The sequence below is a fragment of the Triturus cristatus genome, chromosome 4_1, assembly GCF_964204655.1.
Source record: "Triturus cristatus chromosome 4_1, aTriCri1.1, whole genome shotgun sequence".
In the NCBI taxonomy this organism is placed as follows: Eukaryota; Metazoa; Chordata; class Amphibia; order Caudata; family Salamandridae; genus Triturus; species Triturus cristatus.
In genome coordinates, this window is record NC_140585.1 from 1,196,265,043 (window position 1) to 1,196,288,163 (window position 23,121).

General features: G+C 49.9%; 1 protein-coding gene and 1 long non-coding RNA gene across 3 annotated transcripts in view; one reads left to right on the forward strand and one right to left on the reverse strand.

Annotated features, from left to right (window-relative positions):
• Nucleotides 1-9,088, forward strand: part of LOC146856368 (uncharacterized) — a 131,820-nt gene extending 122,732 nt beyond the window's left edge. Inside the window, exon 5 of the long non-coding RNA XR_014981472.1 lies at nucleotides 8,466-9,088. This is a non-coding gene — a long non-coding RNA (uncharacterized LOC146856368). The remainder of the gene's footprint in view (nucleotides 1-8,465) is intronic.
• Nucleotides 1-12,492, reverse strand: part of DNASE2 (deoxyribonuclease 2, lysosomal) — a 60,116-nt gene extending 47,624 nt beyond the window's left edge. For both annotated transcript variants that reach the window (XM_085654485.1, XM_085654484.1), the window contains exon 1: nucleotides 12,280-12,492. The gene's annotated coding sequence lies outside the window, so the exon portion shown is untranslated. The remainder of the gene's footprint in view (nucleotides 1-12,279) is intronic.
• Between the last annotated feature and the right edge of the window lie 10,629 nt (nucleotides 12,493-23,121).

The following is a 23,121-nucleotide window of genomic DNA, read 5'->3' on the forward strand; positions in this document are numbered from 1 at the left end:
TGGAGTAGAATGGAGTAGAATTGAGTAGAGTGAATTGGAATTTTGCTAAATGGATTGGAGTAGAACTGAGAAGTGGAAATGCGTGAAGTGGAATTGAGTTCAGTGGTATTGAGTGGGTTAGAAAAGTGTGGCACGGAATGGAATTGTGGGGAATGGAGTGGAATTGTGGGGAATGGAGTGGAATTGTGGGGAATGGAGTGGAACTGACACTTTCACTCATTTATTACTACAGTACAAATGTCAAATTCATGATTATTACTATAGTACACTGCAACCAACTTGAAAAAGCAATGCTTATTGTCACAAAGATTTCACTCTGAAAACCGAGCATTGGAAAAGCCAAAAGGTCTCGCATATGTGAGATCTATTGGCTTTGCTGGACTGTAGTGCAGTGGAGTGGAATGGCAATGTGTCGAGTGGAGGGGAATTTTGTGGAGTGGAATAGAGTGGAGTAGAATTGAGCGGAGTGGAGTGGAATTGTGTGGCATGGAGTGGAGTAAAATTGAGTGGAGTGGAACTGTGCAAAGAAGTAGAATTGTGTGGAGTGGAATTGTGTGGCTTGAAGTGGACTTATGTGGAGTGGAGTGGAACTGTGTGAATTAGAGAGCCTGCAGTGGTAGTGTGCAGAGTAGAACTGTGTGGACTGGAGTAGAGTTGTGTGGAGTGGAATGGTGTGAAGAGTAATTGCGTGAGGGGGAGTGGAACTGTGTGGGATGCACTGGAGTAGAATTGTGTGGCATGATTTGGAACTGTGTGGCGTGGTGTAGAGTGGAATTGTGTGGAACTGTTGCAGCATGTAGTGGAGTGGAATTGTTTAGCGTGGAGTGAAACTGTGTAGCGTTGAGTTGAGTGGAATTGTGTGGAATGGAGTAGAACTGCATGGAGTTGAATTGAGTGGAACTGTGTGGGTTGGTGTAGAGTGGAATTTTGTGGCGTGATATGGTGTGGAGTGGCATTGTGTAGTATGGAAAGGTGACCGAGTTGTCACTGAATACCCCTAAAGCACTTCAAAGCCTCCTCACGGCTAGTATGTACTACATAAATGAAATTATTATACAATACATTATGTTACCAATTATCAAGGCCTACGATCTTTGTAAACTTCTGATGCGGGAAAGAAGCAAGGAGGAATTGGAGAGGAAGAAGCAATACTGACTGAAGAATAAAGAAAAGAGTACCTGAATCACAATGAGCAGTGGATGGACAGCGGAAGGACACGAATCCAACTAAATCAATCAGTACTTGTCCATGCGCCAAACAGAAGAACAGGAAACGGCACTAGTAAGTGCTAACCAATTAGGAGGCAGCAAATAAGGGTGACAAAAAAGCCAATGAATGTTAAGCAACAGGATGGCTCCAAGTCCCTTAAACAATACCCCTCGGAAAGTGACAGTCCAAGCTCTGTCAGCAGACCTAATCAGTTGCCAGAAGAAACAAGCACTGGCAAAGCCAATAGGGCTTGTCTTTGGGATCTATTGGCTTTGCCAATGCTGCGCATCATCTTCAAAGAGCATTTTGTTGCCAGTGCTGTGCATGAATCAGCCAAAAGACAAAAAAACGAAAAATAAGGAACGTTGATACAATGGCAGTGCCATTTCATAGACATGCACATAAGTGATGACATAAGCGCCTGCTTGTGGGACCACCCATACTCATGCCTATGAAATGACATGCACACTGTGTCACTCGAACCAAGCTATACCCAGCTGATAAGCCTATAACAAGAACAAAACTGGTTCTGTATTACTTGTGTTCGGGTTCACAGAGGACTTGATCTGGCAGTTAGGGCTTGACTGTTCCCATCCAAGCAGGGTTAAGACTGATTTGCATACGGCTGGGTCCAAACTGAAGTAACATGGTGTGCAAAATGACGATGGACTGGGATGCGGCCTGAGTGATTACCAGTTGCTGAAATTTATTCAAGCATTTCGTCCATCACTTTTTTATATACATTAGTGAGTCACCCTAAGTGGAATGGGTATACCCAGGCTTGGGTCCTGTGCACACTTTGTCACTGGAACCAAGCTATATCCGGCTGATGATTACATAACAAGGGGGAAACTGTTCCTGGGTTACTTGTCTTCCGGTTCAGGGAGGACCAGGCCTGGCAGTTCGGACGGGACTGTTCGCATTGAAGCAGGGGCAAGACTGATTTCCATTTGGCTGTGCTCAAACCGAGGTGGAGTGTGCAAAATAATGATGGACTGGGATGTGGCCCGAGTGAATACCAGTGGCTGAGATTAATTCAAGGACTCCATCCATCACTGTTTTGCACACTTTGAAATAATGTGGGTGCTAGTTGTTTGTTTTTGTTTAACAGTTACAAGATGTATCAATACATTTTAAAAAATGATTTACCTAGCGTGAAGGCACTTTTTTTTAAGGTGGAACAGCTGGCAGCAATTTTCTGCCTGGCCCTGCCAGAAAAATTAAACTATCTATGTTAAAAATAAAAGAGGAGGATGGAAGTGTAGGGGCAACGGGGTTGTGAGCCTGGAGGGTGGTGGAGTAAGCAATAGGGAGAAACAGATCCACTTGGAGGTGGAACCAGGGGGCGGAACAATTAATATTAGAAAGAAAAGCCTGCGGAGGAGTGTGGAAAGCAATGAATGAGCTTTGGGGTGGGAGGGGGGGGTGTGGAGGGAATGAGATAGCAACTCTGAGTGCATGCAGTGTTCAGATGTTTGGGGGGAGTGGGCATCATATATGAGGGGGAGAGATGGAAAACGTGAACTATCATAAGGTGCGGAGACCGAGAAAAAAATAAAAAATAGTTCGCTGAATGAGGGCAGTCGAAGAATACAAGCCATCCAATCAAAAAAATGGCAAGCAATCTTTGCTCTAAGGGAGGGACAAATACAAGAAGAAGGCAAGCCATGAAATAGGAAGCAAGCAAATGAGAATGGCAATAATGTCAACCAATAGCAAGCAATGAGAGAGCTATAATGCCACTCTAAGTATTTGGATTGGTCCTCAGCAGGAGCTTGCCTACAGGCCAGACAAAAACTGGGGCTTACGCACAAAACGTGGTTACTGTACTTCTACCTCACTGCATGAATTTAATAAGCCCTTATGCTTGGGGTGTGGTGCTGTAGCTCTGTTTATGACTGATGCACAAAGGAAGAGGCACCCAAGGGCATCATGACTAACTCAAGGCCTCACCTTCCATAAGTCATTAAGCTCAGCACATCTGCAAATATACTAAATATATACATAATCAAGCTGACATGTCGCTCAGTGGGAAACCTTAGGCATCTGAATTTGACCTTTGTGTTAAAATGTGTGGTTTGTTGTATACCAAGTGCCTTTTATCGCTGCACAGCTAGAGTTCTCGAGTCGTTAATCAGATAGCCGAGTCATTTTATTAAAAAGCCATTAGTTATGTTGCAAAAAATGTGGGGGGTTAGAAAGGTGTATACTCAAGGCTCTAGCTTATGGAACTCCCTCACGTCATCTCCGCTTGGGCGAAGACCGCTACAAGTTCAGACAAGGACTGAAGTTCCCCGCCTGCTTGGTTCAGCTTGCAGCTTGTGACCACAACCACACCCTGTGCAGCACGAAGCACACACCTCCCCCAGTCCTCGTCACGCACCCGCGGAAATCTTCTGTAATCTTTCCCCACCTCCGAAATTGCTTAGGGGCTGCATAACTGCGTTATAAACGCACTAAAACAAAATAAACAATCACTGACAAAACCGCTAACCTGGCTATGCTTGTGCGCAGCTACAGGAAGCACTGGGCAGCAAGGCCCAGGCGGCAGTCAGGGGTTAAAAAGCCACTGGGCGAGGGTTAAATCAGAGGTGGCGAGCAGGAAGGAAGAAAGCCTGGCAGCAGGGGAAGAGAAATGCAGGGCTTTAAGTGAGCCGGGACACCGGCAGTTTTTTTAATGGGGGGGTGGCGGGGTCTCTATCGGGCTCCTCTGTTTTGTGCCCTGGCACAGGCGGTCCGTTTTGACAGTGACAGCAGGCACATCGATGTGCACGTGCTCACACTGCTCACTTCTCACTAGTGGATAAGTTAAGGCATGGTGTCATGCCAGGTGAGCGTGGTAGTGGAAGGGAAATACTTTAAAGAGATGCATTTTCTCTCTGGATTTCCCTTCTCATTTTGAAACTCAGGAGCAGCAACACTGTCGTGCTGTCACTAGGGTCTAAGTCGAAGCTTTTTCAATATTATATACAAGCCATAGTTGCTGCTAATTTATCTTATGCAATTAACAACCATTGCCAAAGCCAATAGGCCTGACTTCTTGTAGGTATGATGTTACTTGTTGTATCATATCTGGATGCAATGACAGAAACAGCAAAATACAAGCATGGAGTCTGGCACTCCTCACCCTGTAGGGTGTGTCTCTTTAAAAATTCAATTTCTAGGCAACAGTGGGGCCAACAGAGACACACTTTCTCAAAACATCTTACAGGGAGAGAGATGGAAAATATGGGCACTCCCATAAAGTGCTGAGAGAAAAAGAAAATAAATAGTTCCCTGATGTGGGTGGTCAAAGAATACAAGCCAGCCAATCAAAAGAATGGTAAGCAATCCATGCTCTATGGGAGGGAAAAATACAAGAAGAAGGCAAGCCACCAAACAGTAAGCAAGCAGATGAGAATGGCAATAAAGCCAACCAATAGCAAGAAATGAGAAAGCTAGGATTCTACTGTAAGTTTTTGGTATAGTCCACAGCAGGAGTTTGCCTACAGACATAAGGGCAGACATAAACTGGGGTTTACGCACAACACGTGGTTACTGCGACTTTATTTCACTGCATGAATTTAAGAAGCCCTTGCGCTTGAGGTGTGGTGCTATAGCTGTTTAATTAATAGACAAGAAATGAGGAACCCAAGGACATCATGACTAGTTCAAGGTCTCCCCTTCTGTAAGTCATTACGCTCAGCACATCTGCATATATACTTTATCAGTGATACTCAAAGTACGGCCCGGGACATGCTGCCCACCAGTAAATAGCAGCATGAGCTGCTGTTTAGTTGCTGAGCACTAATATTTAGAAAAACATGTTAAATAAACAGACAAGCATCGGACAAGCATTTATTATCCTGCATATAAATGCTTGCCCTTTTATTAAACATGTTTTTAGACCTCCGTACACAATCCCTGAACCACCCAGACCCTACCGCCACCCTGCTGGCATCAGTGCAGCCATCAGTCACACTACAGACCATACTTTGTAGCCCCTGCGCAAATGTTTGTGAATACCCATGTACTATTTAGTTTCACAGTTGCTCTTTGGGAAGCCGGAGGAATTTGATCTTGTGTTAAGATGTATTGCTTGCCTTATATCAGAAAAAGTGCTCACTACGCAGCTGGAGTTCTCTAGTAATAAATCTGATAACCAAGTCATTTTATTAGAAAGCCATTAGTTATGGTGTAAGCAGGTCTTTAAGTAGGATGAAAAAACTTGGGTGGGGGGGGGGGCTCTCAAAGAGGCGTGGTCAATGTAATTAAGGGGGTGGCATAGAAACACGTAAGCTAAATAATCTCTGTTTAGCAGTGTGCTGCCGGACTTGTATTTTGCTGTTCCTGTCCTTGCGTCTAGATATATGATACAAGTCACATCATACCTACATGTCACGACTATTGGCTTTGTCAATGGTTGCTAGTTGCATAAGATAAATAAGCAGCAACTATGGCTTGTATATAATATTGAAAATACTTCCACTTAAAGCCCTGGTGACACCACGACAATGTTGCTGCTCCTGAGTTTCAAAAAGAGAAGGGAAATCCAGAGAGAAAATGACTCTTTATAGGATTTCCCTTCCTCTGCAACGCTCACCACGCACACATGGATGTGCCTGCTGTCACTGCAGTCCGGAACAAAAAAAAATGGACCGCCTTTGCCAGAGCACAAAAAAGAGCCTGATAGAGACCCGTTTCGAGGCCCCCTGAAAAAAACTGCCGGTGTTAAGACCCGGTGAGACCCGGCCCACTTAAAGCCCTGGGTGTAAGCATTTGGGGACCAGAACATTGCATACACAAGGCTCTAGCCTACGGAACTCCTTCTCACGTCATCTCCGCTTGGATGAAGGCCGCTAGACGTTCAGACAAGGACCTGAAGTGGTCAAAAACCTTCCAAAAACACCTTCCCTTCCCCAGTACAGCTACACGGCAATGACAGCTGTTTCGCGGAGCCTGGTGTTGTACAGATAAACAGAATAGGTGCTTTCACAGCCTACCTTTACTGGGCAGTTTTAGGGAGTGCAACATTTTTTTCCGTTACCTCAGCCACTCTATCTCCGTTTCAGTTGGACGAAGCTGCACTCTTCCAAAGGCGGAGTCTGGCAGGTACAGGGCTGTGGGGGCTGCAGGAAGAAACGATATCTACAGCCCCACGGGTGGCCGAAACCAGCGTACTAAGGGCAGGACGTTTGTGCTGGCCCCAGCTGTTCACAGACCTCTGATCCCCTCACCCACCCACAGCGGAAGACACTGATTAAGAAACTCTCTGCCAGCATTTGGTTTGGTCAGGTCAACATTTTGTAAGCCCCACCACCAACCTCCTTTGTAGAGACAAGACCCCAGGACACCTGGATCAATGAGGTGACTCCAGGCCTCTGTATTGCCACCTCCAGGCACTGGCCTCGTTTCACGTTTTGATAGGAGCGCCAGTGCTTTATTTGAACCGGTGGTGGCCACTGGCACGCATTTTTGGGGACCCGCACTTATTTTATTTCATCAGACGTTTACGGAGAGCAAGAGAGGGGGGAAAAACGCAAGAGAGTCAAAAACACACAAAGGGGACAGAAGGCGGAGGAGAAAGACGAAAAAACTGTCACAGAGGGAGAAAGCAGGAACTTGCAAGAGCGTGATAAAGAGCCAGGGAGTGTCTGGTGATGGATTATGGAGGCATGAAGTGGATTTAAAACTATTCAGCCTTGGCATGTGGCATTCAGTCACCGAATAGCACCGGCCACGGGCTTCTGGGTAGAGCTACGGGCAGTAGCGCTCGGTCTTTTGCAAATTAAACCCTGGGAGGGGCAGAGAGGTGTAGCCTTGCACTGTGTCTTCATGCTCTTTTGTAGGGTGACCAGATCTTGAGAACCAAAAACCGGGACATTTTTTCAACCCTGTCTGCCCCTCCCAGGGTTTAATTTGTAAAAGACCGAGCGCTGCTGACCATAGCTCTGCCCAGATGCAAAACGCGTGCATAGAGCCTCTGCCACGAAAGCCTGTCTCCAGCTGAACACTGCACTTCGCTCCTATTGATGTGAAGACCTATAATGGAGTTGGCTATCCCAGAAAGAACTCTTGTTTTGGAGATAAGTGTTATTGCCTTTCTTGAGGTGTTTAGCCACACCTAAAGTCGCTCTCTTTAAGTCAGGGGAAGTTAATGATATCATAAAAATACAGTGCCTTGCCTTTCTTTTGTAACTTCTATTCAGTAAGGCTTCTATCGTCAACCTCATTTAACATGTAATGCACACATTTATTTAGCAGTGCACTGATTTAGCTCCACAAAGAACTCCACACAGCTCTAACTTTCGAAGTAAAATGGGAAAGAGATTCTCATCTTGTGGCTGGGGTTGCACAATGTGAAACCAGGAAACCTGTGATTAACCAAAAAGTCCTTGCTTTGAAATTGTGTAATCCTCAGCAATCAGTTTGTTTCACTGTGTCTTCCTTTTCGTGAAAAAAAGAATACTCTCAGCATAAAACTCTGGTAAGAGTGTCAGAACAGCCCACGGCAAGTGAATATAGCAGAAACAGAAGGTCGTAAGCGCTTTCAGAAAGTCAAATGAGCGGACATCTGCTGAGGATAAAGAGGGCAGGTCTTCCAGTACTTTGGGCCCAGTGAAAAACTCTTTGCAGCCACAATGGGGACTCCTAAAATGAGGAGCCCGGATACAAGGTTGAATGTTCCAATACGGTGATCGCCCAAGTCTATATGCTGGGGGGCAGGAGAAGCACTCCTTGAAAAAAGGGGGCCACATTTGAAAAATCCTCTGTGACACAGTCTTGTAGAAAATTACTTGGTGCACAAGGAGCCAGGGCAGAGGTCTTACCGTGACAGTGACATGACCTAACTGTATTGATGATCAGGTAAAGCAAAATTTTGTATACCTCCTCTATTTTGCATGAAAATACTAATTACTAACCTACTTACATTATAATTTGAATTAACTGTTTGCAGTGTTATATTAATCAACTATTTGCATTTTTTTATTAAACACCAATTACACGTGGGACTCATTGCTATTTGATGGCAGAATAACTGTAATAACAAACTTGTACGCCTATTAATAATAGTATGTGTGGTAATAGGATATCGCATGATTTATGTCGCTTTTGTGATGTTTGCGTTCCCGTTTTGGATCGGAGGGTGAGTTTTATTGCCTTACATGTTGCTAAAAGCTAGGAAAATACTAATACTTAAAGGGATTAGTGAGGGTTTAACATTAGAATCTTCATTTCTATGTATTAATTATTCTTTTGTGTTTGTTTCGCTTAAGTTGGCATTTGGGCCTACCAAAACATGGCGTCCAAAATGGAGTTCGGAAGTGGCCACCGTCTAGTGAGCGAGATGCGTACTGCGCAGACTCGGATGGCTCCCTAGGCCTCCAGGCAACCTCTAGTTCAAAGCACAGTGTTCCTGGTCAAGGATAGGAACATGGATGACTGCCAAACTTCAGTCAGTAAAATCTGGTCTAAATGAACAATCGAGACATACACGCAAAACTTACATTGTTGCATAAGGACAACATGGACAGAGGAAGTGAACCAGCAAAATCCATGAGAACCTAGACTGACGTAAAATCGGACAATCTTCAAAATGCATCAAATTAACCAATCATCTGTTTCCTTGGTCTAAGAATGTTTCAGGTTATCCTGAAATTCATTATAAAAAGTGTAGTAGACTAGGGAGGGGCTCTGGCATTCTGCGGTTTTCGATGACTGCACACCCCTATTGACCCCACAGACGATGACAGATGCTTGCACGATTCTTGGTCCTTTGGAGATCTTTGGGACTGTAACGTGCTGAGCAAAGAACTTTCGGACTTTGAGCTTTGGCCTGCTTTATTGGGACAATTAGACGGCTATATTCGGTTATGCAGAGCCAAATGAATTAAGAAAAATCCAGATAGCAACAATAGGTAAATATAAACGTCATGATTGAACAAAATTCTAAACTTTGATTGACCAAAATGCTAATATTGATTGCTAACAACATTTAAATAAATAAATAATTGATTAACAGAAATCACGAGTTTGTGGTTTTTCAATGAAGAGATTAAAGGATTCCGAGGCTTAAATGTGTTTTAGCTGGTTTCTAAATCACCATCAACCAGTCCAACTAATTGGTCCGTCGAGCAAGTGGTGGAGTGACTTGATGTGTAAGGTTAGGATCCTATAGGTGGTGATGCTAATGTATATTTTGTTAAAACACCTTTCTTCCCTATAGGTAATAAGGTACTTCCCCCATGTCCAGCGATTGATTTTATCATCCCTCCTGCGTGCAGACTCTCGAGTGGAAACGTGTGAGTGTTGGTGTTATGGGCCCCATCAATGACTGCATGTGTGAATGAGCTAGTGTGACGTCGGGTCTGCGACGCAGGGAGGATAGTTCTAAATTTGCCTTTTCTTATTTTCCCCCGGTTTCGCGCTGGATCAGTATCACCAGAGAAACTAGCTGCACTGTGTAATTCCGATAACGTTGACACTTAGCAAGAGTCGAATATGATGCCACCAGGCACACGGCACTGCACTAATGCTGCCATGAGAAGAGATACCATGGCAGTGTGTTCTTGCAGCAGGAAGTGCAAGCTTTTCTAACATTGGACTGGGGGGCCTATTTTGACACTGGCATTTTTCTAGTGAGTGGAAGGCTAGGGGGTTGCTTCCAAAGCTGAATTCCTAAATGTGTCCATTCTTGTAGATGCTCCCTGCAGTGAGGAGCTGGGGAGACCCATTTTGCCTGGGGTGACTTGGCTTCCAGGCTGACCTTGCTTCATAATAACTGAGACAAACTCAGTCCTCCAGTGTGGGTGGTCACAGGGGGACTTTCCGGTGATTAATATGTAGAAAGATTATTGCAGGGGCTCAAAGTTTCTCTTAGAAGCTTGCCGCTGGTGCGACTGAATGCTGAGGTGGCCAGTTACGCCTGAATCAACTTCTTGCCTCTTCCACTATTTCACACTTCCTGTCTCTTTATCTCCCTCTTACGTGTACTTTTTCATCGCTGCTTTCTCCCCTTGTCACTATCTTTCTTTTTCTTAGTCTTGTTTCCTTTTCTGCATTTCTTTCGCTTGACCTTGGGCAACGTCTGAAGATGAAAAACTAAGTCCCGGTGCCAACCACCTCCGTCCACTGGCACAAGTTAAGCACCTAGGGCTGACAAGAGTCGTAGAGATAACGGAGGGTCAGCAGGAGCCTCTAGGAACGGAGCTTGAGGATCAATCTCACGGATTTAAATAGAGATGGCAGCCATTGGGAACTCAAGACTAAGTAGGACGCTTTGGAAAATTGGCGAAGGGTTGAAGCTTTGGAGTTCTGGTGTTGCACGGGAGCCTGAATCTTGAGGGTAAACAGGACATTTCTGGAGACACATGACTATGGTGACCACGATCCTTACAGACCTGAGGGTGCACAGGATCTTCCAGCTGAGTGTGCAAGAGTTACAGGGCCTAAGGGTGAGCAACGATAACTAGGGACTTGAGGGTGAGAAAGATTCCAATGTCATGTGAAAGGGAGCAGGTGCCTTTGGAGACCTCAGGGTGGAAATGCCCTTACTGATCGTGAGGGTGAGTGGGTAGTTTGAGGACCAGCTGATGAGGAGTGAAACACTCAGGATCATAATGTGAGCAAGGTTCCTGGGGTTCTGAGCATGAACGAAAATTTCCAGACCTGAGGGGCATGATCTTTTGCCGTTCAGTTGGTCGGTGGAAAGTGAGGACGCCCAAGGATGATGGTAATAAGGGCATTCATGGATCTCCGGGCGAGCGGGCTGAGGGACCTAAGGGCGAGTAGCAGATTAAGGGACTTAAGGGTAAAATGGAGATTAAAAACTTGAATTTCATGAGGGCTGAGGGTGAGTTTCAGTGTAATAATGGCATTTTCAATCTTGACCAAATGTACCCACTTTACAAGCTTTAAAACACCTAAATGAGTTCAAACGTCTCCCAAAATAGGTCTCCTCATAATCTAGACGGAATGTTTTGCAAAAAGCCACGATCTGCAAATGTGGGCCACTTTTTTGGGAGGGGGGCGGGTCTATTTTTGGTCCCAATCCGACACTGAATATCTTTCACTAACACTGGGAACTGCACTTGCACACCGACCCTTAGTGTCTCAGATCACCATACCTGTACCACAGGCAGGGTTGGCCTGTAGTATGTGCAAGCTGGGTCCACACCCAGGGCGTAGACCTCTAGAGGGGCACAGAAGCTGCCTGACGAGGTTTTCTTTTGCTGTGGATCCAGAGAAAAGTGCATCTAAACACTTTCTGGAGGCTGCTGGCGCCCGTGGCTACATTTTGACAACTTTTCGTCTCACGGCTTCACATTTTCTTGCCTTCCTCCTGCCCCTCCTATTTTTTTCAACAAACAGAAAGTTAAGCAGGATGAGTGGGAGGGGTGCCAAGTTTGGTTTTGCTCAGGGCGCTCTCTGAGCAAAGGCGAGCCCTGGCTCCAGGTGTTATCTTTTAGGGAGGGTGGTACTACACCTATGCACCAAGTATTTTCTATAAGAATTAAGTTCACTTTATATGCCTTGTGCGGTGGAACACTGTACAGGTGCCACCTGATCGGGTCTTCACTTCGGGGGGAGGGGGGAGACTGTACCTGAGCTCCCAGAGCTGATCTCTGCTGAAGGGAAACACTGTACCTGTCGTTCAAGAGTTGGTCTCTGGGGTGGCAGACACTGTATTTGTACGCGAAAAATGGATCTGTGAGGGAGAGGACACACACACAAAGTTAGACTAGGGGTGGGGTGGAAGCAGGACGACTCTCTCACTGTACTTGACACTGTACCTGTGCTGTAAGAGTGAGGGTAATAGGGTGTGCACCAGTACTAACTGTCCCTGTAATCTGGGTGTTGGTTTTTACTGAGAATGGGGGCACTGTACAAGTGCCAAAGGTAGTTTTTAAAGGTGGGTTTCCGGGAAGGGGGGTATTAAGGGGGAGGGGGGGCGAGCAAGGGGATTGCTGCACTGCGTTGTAGGCCTCGGGGGTGAGGGAGGGCATGTAGCATGAATTCTGCTCTATAGATGGAAGATACTGCAAAAGTGCTCTATGCGTTGGTCTCTGGAGGGAGGGGTAGGCACAATACCTGTGCTGTAGATGTAGGGGGTGATATCCGTGGGGCACAGTATCAGTGATCACTGCACGCGTGCTCCAGGCGCTGTCTTATCAGGGGGTGCTCCTCACTTGCTCCGAGCTGCTCACAGACTGGCCTCGGACCGGTGATTCTCTCTCTGTCTGTCCCTCCCCGGCACCCGTGATTCAGATCTCGAACTTCCCCTTCTGTAAGATTCTATGTCATGTGATCTCGCGGGCCGCGTGACTCCACCCACTCTTCTAACTGCGCTCTTCTCCTAAGCTTTAACTTTGTTATCGAATAGATGTTGTTCAGCCGAGACCCGTGCATGGGTTTTTAAGTCCAAAGTCGCCAGCTCTAACGACAAAATATTTAATTCAGACGTCCCAGAAAGAATAATAATAATAATTTTGTTTAAATGTAAGACAAATATTATTAAACCGCGGAAGTACAAAATTTAGTCTAATTTGTTCGGAAGCAGTAATCTGAAGTGGAAGTGAGAAGCCTTGTTTCGACCAGTGTGTGGCACCCAAAATCTGAAAACGTCACGAAACTGTGTAGGATCGAGAAGGAGACAGGATGGGGAGACTGAAATGCACACATTTTATAGCTGCATGTATATTAAAGTTGATGGTTTATTTATAAAAAATGTAACGGGTTGGGTACCAGATTACATTACATCCATGAGGGACTAATGTTATGTTATGTTATAGTAGAGGAATTTGTAAAGCGTGACTAATTCCAATAAACATAGCATGATGCCCTGCAAAGAACATTTGTCATCATTAAAAATTGAGCAATTATGCGTAAAGAAAGCAGAAATTATGTTTTCGCTCGTTTGACCCTCCCAGAAGGTATGTGCCCTTTTATTGTGGTGCAGGGTGTGGTGTTGCGGTCTAGTCGACGGCACGCTAGGCGTGACGTCACCGGACTTCCGGCGGCGGCCATCTTAGGGGCGCATTAGCGCGCCGATTCAAATAGGATAAGGAGCTCCGTGCCGGCGCTCCTGCTGGAGTGTGTAATACATAAATAAACCCCTCAAACCTTGCCAGCTGTCCTAGTCATCTGTGGTGGGGCATTGTACAGGAAGAAAGGGGCAACATTACAATGGCGACGAGGAGGTGAAACGGCCCAGCGCTGCCTCCAGGGTGAGTGTCTTGTGGTCTGCCAGCCATCGACGCCCACAGGCACCACCCCTGACCAGCAGGAGCGCGGCAGTGTCGCGGAGAGGGAAGGCGAGAGCGCTACATTCCTGACGGGCCCTCCTGAGCCGATTCCGGACCGCGACAACCCCACAGGTACCGCCCCAGGTAGAGTCCACGTGGAGAGGCGGTTGCACGCATCGTGGCGGGGGTCACAGGACGTACCGCGAGCGGCGGCGCCACAGACCGCGACGACGACCCGGACGCAGGGAGCCCCGACAGCACCCAGGGGTCGAGAAGCTCGAGTCCACGACCGCGGCGAACGGAGGCAAGGAGGAGGATGAGTGCCACTTCGACGGGACTGCCGAACCCGATACCCTTCCTCACGAAAGCTGGGGTTCCAGATATGCCATGGGAGGATTGGAAGCCGTACTTCTTGAATTTCCTGTTCGCCTTGGAAGAGGAAAGTGGCGCTGAGTTCTCGAGCTCGCGCAGGAAGAGGATGCTGCTACACCATTTGGGCCCTGCAGGTCAGAGGGTTTACGACGATCTAGTGAAGGTGGTCCGGCCCGCGGCGGATGACGATGTGTTTCAACACGCGATCGACGACATGGATGCTCATTACCGCCCGACAGTGTGTGTAGCCGTCGACAGGTACAACTTCTACCACAGGGCGCAACAGAAAGGAGAGACGATTGACCAGTACGTAGCGGCGTTACAGAAGCTGGCCCTAACGTGCAAGTTCGGAGCCTTCCAGGAAGAGTTGATTAGGGACCAAATAGTAATGCACGCAGCGAATGCGTCCATTCAAGATAAGCTGTGGGCCAACGGTGACGAACCCCTCAATACGGTGATAGCCATGGTGAAGAAGGCAGAAATGTCCAAGAGATGTGCAGAGACAGCGAAGAAGGACCGCTACCCTGAACAAACTGTGTGCAGGATAGAAGACCGTAAAGGCCACGAGAGACAGACACCGACGGAGCAGCACAGCACGCGACAACACAGGAAGCCCATGACCCGGGGCGCGAAACAGCAGACGCAGGGACAAGGGAGCACCAACGGGTGCTACAGATGCGGCAGCGAAAGGCACGCCGCCAACGACAAAGGGTGCCCAGCGTTCCGGGCCAAATGCACGTACTGCGGGCTGATGGGGCACTATGAGAGAGTATGCCGAAGGAAGACGTCAAGGCAGCAGGTGAAGTATGTGGCGCAGGAGATGACCAAGGAGGAAGAGCAAGAAGGGCAGGAGGACGAAGAAGAGATCCTGATGATAGATGACCAGGTTTTGGGGATCGACGGCGCGGTCGACAAGAAACCGAGGTGCGCCATGACCATAGGGGGTGTAGGAGTCACCATGGTCGCAGATTCAGGGTCCCCCTACACGATCATAAAGAGGAAGATATGGGAGGATGACTTTGCACCTGTCACAACACACCGACTGCGCCCCACGGACATCCACCCGGTGACGTTCACAGGGGAACCCATACCCATGGTAGGGTATTGCCCTCTCACGTTCGAGTTCCAGGGCAGGACGTGCGAAGGAAAACTGTACGTGGCAGAAAAGGGACCATCAGTATTGGGATGGAAAGATCAAGGGAAGCTGAAAATAAAGCTGAATCCAGGAGGCCGCATACAAGTACTCATGATGGAGGACGACCCCAAAGTGGGAGCAAGGCAGTGGAAGGAAGAGTTCCCCGAAGTCTTCAGAGACGACATAGGGAGGCTAACAAAGTTCACGCACAAAATAAATCTCAAAGAAGGAGCCCGACCAGTGTCCCACAAAGTGCGAAACATCCCGTTCCGCACCAGGGAGGCAGTACAAGAGGAACTGCAGAGGTTGGAGGACAACGGGATCATCGAAGCCATCGATAATGCGGAATGGTTGGCCCCCTTAGTCGTGGCGCAGAAGCCGAACGGGAAGGTGAGACTATGTGTGGACCTCAGGGAACTCAACAAGAACATTGTAGTGGACAAGTTCCCCCTTCCCCGCATCAATGAGATGTTAGCTAAGACCAAGGGTGCCAAGTGGTTCTCCACTGTGGATTTAACATCTGCGTATCACCAGATCGCACTCCACAAATCGTGCAACCACCTCACATCATTCATTACACCTTTCGGGTGCTACAAGTTCCTACGGATGCCGTTCGGGCTCGCCTCGGCAGCGGCGGTCTTCCAAAAATTGATGTACCGTCTGTTCCACAAGATGGAAGGTATTCAGTTCTTCCAGGACGATATCTTGGTGATGGGCGCCTCCACGGAAGAACATGACCGGAGGCTAGCGAATGTCTTGACAGTGCTGGAACAAAACGGGCTCACGGCCCAGTGGGACAAGTGCAAGTTCGGACTGGGGAAAGTCACATACCTGGGGCACGAAATCAGTCAGGAAGGCATAAAACCCAAGGAATCCAACGTAGCTGCCATCAGAGATGCACCCACGCCCACTAGCAAGGAGGAGGTACGGACATTCTTAGGGATGGCTGAGTTCTACAGCAAGTTCGTCTCCCACTTTGCATCAAAGACGCACCACCTGAGGTCGATCCTGAAGGAGAAAACGGCGTTCTCATGGAAGGAGGAACAAGAGAGAGAGTTCGAGGAAGTGAAGAGAGAAATCTGTGGAGCCATACCCATCCAAGGGTTTGACCCGACGGCTCCCACGACCCTGACTACAGACGCTAGCGACCGAGGCCTTGGAGCAGTGCTCACGCAACAGTCGGCGCGAGGAGTGACCGCGACAATCAGCTTCGCGTCCCGCACGCTGGCTGACAATGAACGCAAATTCAGCGTGATTGAAAAGGAAATGCTGGCGGTCGTGTGGGCAGTGGAAAGATTCCGGCAGTTCCTGTGGGGAGGACGGTTCCTCTTACGAACGGACCACAAACCCCTGATTAAAGTGCTCACGTCCAACGGCCACGAGCACGCTACCCCAAGAATTGCGAAGATGACACTGCGACTCCTCGACTACGTGTACGACGTAGAGTACATCCCAGGCACCAAGAACCGCGTGGCGGAATACCTGAGCAGGGCGGCGGCAAAGGAACCGGCAGAGGCGCAAGACACAGAGACTTGGGCCGAGTACGCAGTGGCGTTCATGAGCGATCACGAAAGAGCAATCAGCAAGCAGGAGTGGGAAGAAGAGTATGGGTCCGATGAGAAGGTGAAGGCGGTCAAAACGTACGTGACGCAGGGGTGGCCGGAGAAGAGGTTGCTGGGAGAAGAACTAAAACAGTACTGGGAAGTCAGGGAAGAATTGTCGCTGGGGGACAACCCGTGTTTTCTGTTCCGGGGCAACAAGGTAGTACCCCCGACGGCGCTGAGGCCCAGAGTGGTAGCTCTTGCTCACGAAGGACATTTGGGCATCGTGAAAACGAAGGGAAGAGTGAAGGAGGACTATTGGTGGCCAGGGTTGGACCTCGCGGTGGAAAGACACGTCAGAACGTGTGAGCAATGCAACAATGCAGACAAGACGCAAAAAGTGCTGCGCCCACCGCTGGGACGCTTCGACTTCCCGGAAAATCCGTGGGAAGAGATCTCCATTGATGTTCTAGGTCCCATACAAGACGCCAGTGGCAACCAGAAGTACCTCACCGTGGTCGTGGACAGGTACTCGAAGTGGCCAGAAGTCCATGTGGATGACAACGCAGAGACAGATACCATCCTGGGATTCCTCACGGAGGTGTTCATCAGAGAAGGGATCCCCAAGGGAATCCTCAGTGACAACGGCCCACAGTTCACATCCACGAAGTGGGAGGCCTTCATGGACAGGAACGGGATAACTGTCAGGCGCACGCCGGTCTACCACCCTGCTGGGAACGGAGCAGTGGAGAGATTCAACAGGGTGATAATGGGGTCAGTGCAAGCGGCAATCGGCCAGGGAGCAAGCTGGGAGAAAGAACTCAAGCGTATGCTATGGGCGTACCGGATAACTCCCTCGTCCACAGGCTACAGCCCATTCCGCATTCTGAGAGGAAGAGAACCGTTCACCAGAGACAATGTAGCTTGGAAGAGGCTCACGGTGCAGAGTCATTGGTCACCGGCAGTGGTGCGCAGAAACTTGGAGAAAGCACAAGCCGTATACACGAACTACTACGACGCAAGGCACAACACCAAGGAAGCCGCCTTGGAGAGAGGAGAGTGGGTGAGGGTGAAACTGCCTACACAGGGAAGGAAAGGGGACAGCAAGTTCACGCCCCCCTTCCAAGTGGTAGAGCCCTATTCCACATCAGCCTTACTAAGTGACGGGAAGATTTGGGCACAAGATCGGATGGCAAGATGCACCAGAATCAATGAGACTGAACAGAACGTGGAGCTGGATGGCGAGGCAGGAGCTGGGGCCACACCGGCGGGGAAAGGCGAGTGTAGGAGACCAGAGGGGGAAGCAGGAAGCGTTCCCAAGGGATCCTGGAGTCCAAGAGGAGGAGAAGTCGAGACTCCGGGGCTTGGTGACCGAGGGACTGAGTTAGGTGGGGCTGAGCCCCAAGAAGCGTGTGGGGAAGCGGATCCGTGTGGTGGGGGCAATACCCCGACCGCAGGCGCAGGAAGCAGGAGGACACGCTGCGGAAGAAGAATACTGCTCCCACGAAGGTTCGAGGAGTTCAACCTGGACCACAAGTAAGACTGTTCTATTGTGGAGAGGGACATTGCCTATTGGGTTGAAAAAGGGGGAGATGTGGTGTTGCGGTCTAGTCGACGGCACGCTAGGCGTGACGTCACCGGACTTCCGGCGGCGGCCATCTTAGGGGCGCATTAGCGCGCCGATTCAAATAGGATAAGGAGCTCCGTGCCGGCGCTCCTGCTGGAGTGTGTAATACATAAATAAACCCCTCAAACCTTGCCAGCTGTCCTAGTCATCTGTGGTGGGGCATTGTACAGGAAGAAAGGGGCAACATTACACAGGGTCCACTAATCTGTCAGTCCCAGGCACGCAACGCCCAATGGGCTGAAAGGGGTTCAGTCCCAACCCCCACACCCCTCACCCATCGTGTGCTGAAGCCTAGGCTGTTTGACAATCTCAAAGGAAAAGGAGAGGTTGATGGCTACGAGGTAGCTGTTGTAATGTTGTCCCTTCCTCCCTGAAGTGCCCCCCTTCACAGAAGACAACTCCCTGGGTGTGGTAGAAGGGTTTATTCTAGATCAACACATACATAGCAGGAGCGCCGATCTGGAGCTCCGATCGCTATTCGAATCGGCGCGCTAATGCCGATTCCAAGATGGCCGCCGCCGGAAGTCCGGTGACGTCACGCGCCGGGCGCGCTGCGGACTAGACCGCAACACCACATCTCCCTCCTTTACAAACACAAAAGTCTCAGTCTCAGTTTCACACCAGAACAGTCTTACTTGTGGTCCAGGCTGAACTCCTCGAATCTTCGTGGTAGCATTATTCTCCTTCCGCAGCGTGTCCTCCTGCTTCCTGCGCCTGCGGTAGGGGTGCTGCTCCCCCCACTCGGGATCGCCTCCCCACTCGCTTCTCGTGGTTCAAGACCACCCAACTCTGTCCCTCGGTCACTTAGTCCTGGAGTCTCGGCACCTCCACTTCTTGGACTCCAGGTTCCTTTGGGAACGCTTCCTGATTCTCCCTCCGGTCTCCTACACTCCCCCTTTCCCGCCGGTGTGGACTCAGCTCCTGCCCTGCTGTCCGGCTCCATGTTCAGCTCGGCTTCATCGGCCCTGGTACATCTAGCCATCCGGTCTTGTGCCCATATCTTCCCGTCGCTCAGTAAGGCTGATGTGGAATAGGGTTCCACCACTTGGAATGGGGGCGTGAACTTGCTGTCCCCCTTCCTACCCGGTGCCGGCATTTTCACCCTTACCCACTCTCCTTTCTCCAGGGCGACTTCCTTGGTGTTATGCCTTGTGTCGTAGTAGTTAGTGTAGACAGCTTGCGCCTTCTCCAAGTTCCTGCGCACCACAGCCGGTGACCAACGACTCTGCACAGTGAGCATCTTCCAAGCCACATTGTCTCGGGTGAACGGTTCTCTCCCTCTCAGTATGCGGAATGGGCTGTAACCTGTGGACGAGGGAGTTATCCGGTAAGCCCATAGCAGGCGCTTGAGTTCTTTCTCCCAGCTTGCTCCCTGCCCGATGGCCGCTTGCACTGACCCCATCATCACCCTGTTGAATCTCTCTATGGCTCCGTTCCCCGCCGGATGGTACACAGGCGTGCGCCTGACTGTTATCCCGTTTCTGTCCATGAAGGCCTCCCATTTTGTCGACGTGAACTGTGGACCGTTGTCACTGAGGATACCTTTGGGGATTCCTTCTCTGATGAACACCTCCGTGAGGAATCCCAAGATAGTATCGGTCTCTGCGTTTTCGTCCACATGGACTTCCGGCCACTTCGAGTACCTGTCCACGACCACGGTGAGGTACTTCTGGTTGCCACTGGCGTCTTGAATGGGGCCCAGAACATCTATAGAGATCTCTTCCCACGGGTTTTCCGGGCAGTCGAAGTGTCCCAGTGGTGGACGTAGCATTTTCTGCGTCTTGTCTGCGTTGCTGCATTGCTCACATGACCTGACGTGCCTTTCCACGGCAAGGTCCAACCCAGGCCACCAATAATCCTCCTTCACTCTTCCCTTCGTTTTCACGATTCCCAAATGACCTTCGTGTGCCAAGGCCACCACTCTGGGACGCAGCGCCAGCGGGGGTACTACTTTGTTGCTCCGGAACAGGAAACACGGGTTGTCCCCCAGCGACAGCTCTTCTCTGACCTCCCAGTATTGTTTGAGTTCTTCTCCGAGCAACCTCTTCTCCGGCCACCCCTGCGTCACATATGTCTTGACGGCCTTCACTTTCTCGTCAGACTCGTACTCTTCTTCCCATTCCTGCTTGCTGATGGCCCTTTCGTGATCGCCCATGAACGCCACTGCGTACTCTGCCCAATTTCCTGCGTCTTGCGCTTCTGCTGATTCCTTCGCGGCCGCTCTGCTCAGGTAATCTGCCACTCGGTTCCTGGTGCCTGGGATGTACTCTACGTCGTACACGTAGTCAAGGAGCCGCAGCGTCATCTTTGCGATCCTTGGCGTAGCGTGCTCATGGCCGTTGGATGTGAGGACCTTTACTAGGGGTTTGTGGTCTGTTCGTAAGAGGAACCGTCCTCCCCACAAAAACTGTTGGAACCTTTCCACCGCCCACACGACGGCTAGCATTTCTTTTTCGATCACACTGAATTTGCATTCATTGTCTGCCAACGTGCGGGACGCGAAGCTGATCGTCGCTGTCACTCCTTGTGCACACCTTTGCGTTAGCACGGCTCCTAAGCCTCGGTCGCTCGCGTCTGTGGTCAGAGTCGTGGAGGCTGCTGGGTCGAATCCTTGAATGGGTATGGCTCCGCATATTTCTCTTTTCATCCCCTCGAACTCCATCTGTTGTTCCTCCTTCCATGTGAACGCTGTTTTGTCTTTCAGGATCGATCTCAGGTGGTATGTCTTCGATGCAAAGTGGGATACGAACTTGCTATAGAACTCGGCCATCCCCAAGAATGTCCGTACTTCCTCCTTGCTTGCGGGTGTGGGTGCATCCCTGATGGCTGTCACGTTGGAGGCTTTGGGTTTTATGCCTTCCTGGCTGATTTCGTGCCCTAGGTACGTGACACTTTCCAGTCCAAACTTGCACTTGTCCCACTGGGCCGTGAGCCCGTTCTGCTCTAGTACTGTCAGGACGCCTGCTAGCCTCCGGTCATGTTCTTCCTTGGAGGCGCCCATCACCAAGATGTCGTCCTGGAAGAACTGGATTCCCTCCATCTTGTTGAACAGGCGGTACATCAATTTTTGGAAGACCGCCGCTGCCGAGGCAAGTCCGAACGGCATACGTAGGAATTTGTAGCACCCGAACGGTGTTATGAACGATGTGAGGTGGCTGCTCGATTTGTGGAGTGCGATTTGGTGATACGCAGACGTCAAGTCTACTGTGGAGAACCACCTGGCGCCCTTGGTCTTGGCTAGCATCTCGTTGATGCGGGGAAGCGGGAACTTATCCACCACGATGTTTTTGTTGAGTTCTCGGAGGTCTACACACAACCTCACCTTCCCGTTCGGCTTCTGCGCCACTACTAAGGGGGCCAACCATTCCGCGTTGTCTATGGCCTCGATGATCCCGTTGTCCTCTAATCTCTGCAGTTCCTCCTGTACTGCCTCCCTGGTACGGAACGGGATGTTTCGCACTTTGTGGGACACCGGTCTGGCTCCTTCCTTGAGGTTGATTTTGTGCGTGAACTTGGTGAGCTTCCCTATGTCGTCTCTGAAGACTTCTGGGAACTCCTCCTTCCACTGCCTTGCTCCCACTCCGGGGTCTTCTTCCATCATGAGTACCTGTATACGGCCTCCCGGGTTCAGTTTTATTCCCAGCTTTCCTTGATCTCTCCATCCCAACACCGAGGGTCCCTTTTCTGCCACGTACAGCTTTCCTTCACACGTTCTGCCCTTGAACTCAAATGTTAGGGGGCAGTACCCTACCATGGGTATGGGTTCCCCGGTGAATGTCACCGGATGGATGTCCGTTGGGCGCAGTTGGTGGGTGTTAGCCGGTGCGAAATCCTCTTCCCATATCTTTCTCTTTATGATCGTGTAGGGGGAACCTGAGTCGGCGACCATGGTGACTCCCACTCCCCCGATGGTCATGTCACACTTCGGTTTCTTGTCGACCGCGCCATCGATCCCCAGGATCTGGTCTTCAATCATCAAGATCTCATCGTCCTCCTCTTGACATTCCTGCTCTTCCTCCTTGCCCAACTCCTGTGCTACGTACTTCACTTGCTGCCTTGACGTTTTCCTTCGACACACTCTTTCATAATGACCCATCAGACCACAGTATGCACACTTTGCTCGGAACGCTGGGCACCCCTTGTCGTTGGCGGCGTGTCTTTCGCTGCCACATCTGTAGCACGTGTTGGTGCTCCCTTGTCCCTGTGTCTGCTGTTTCGCGCCTCGGGCCACGGGCTTCCTGTACTGTCGCGTGTTGTGCTGCTCTGCCACCTGTCTCTCGCGGCTTTTCCTGTCTTCTATCCTGCACACCGCTTGTTCTGGGAGTCGGTCCTTCTTTGCTGTCTCCGCGCACCTCTTGGACATTTCTGCTTTCTTCACCATGGCTACCACGGTCTTAAGGGGTTCGTCTCCATTAGCCCACAACTTGTCCTGGATGGACGCGTTCGCTGCATGCATTACAATTTGGTCCCTGATCAACTCTTCCTGGAAGGTTCCAAATTTGCACGTTAAGGCAAGCTTCTGTAACGCCGCCACATACTGATCAATCGTTTCCCCTTTCTGTTGTGCTCTGTGGTAGAAGTTGTACCTGTCGACCGCTACGCATACGGTTGGCCGGTAATGGGCGTCCATGTCGTCGATCGCGTGCTGAAACACATTATCGTCTGCCGCGGGCCGCACTACCTTCACCAAATCATCGTACACTCTCTGGCCTGCCGGGCCCAAATGGTGTAGCAGTATCCTCTTCCTGCGCGTGCTTGGGAACTCTGCTCCGCTCTCCTCCTCTAGCGCGAACAAGAAATTCAAGAAGTACGGCTTCCAATCCTCCCACGGCATATCCGGAACCCCTGCTTTCGTGAGGAAAGGTACCGGGTTCGGCAAACCTGTCGATGTGGCACTCATCGTGATTCTTGCCTCCGTTCGCCGCGGTCTTGGGCTCGAGCTCCTCGACCCCCGGGTGCTGTCGGGGCTGCCTTCACCGGGGTTGTCTTCTCGGTCGGAGTTGCCGCTTCTCC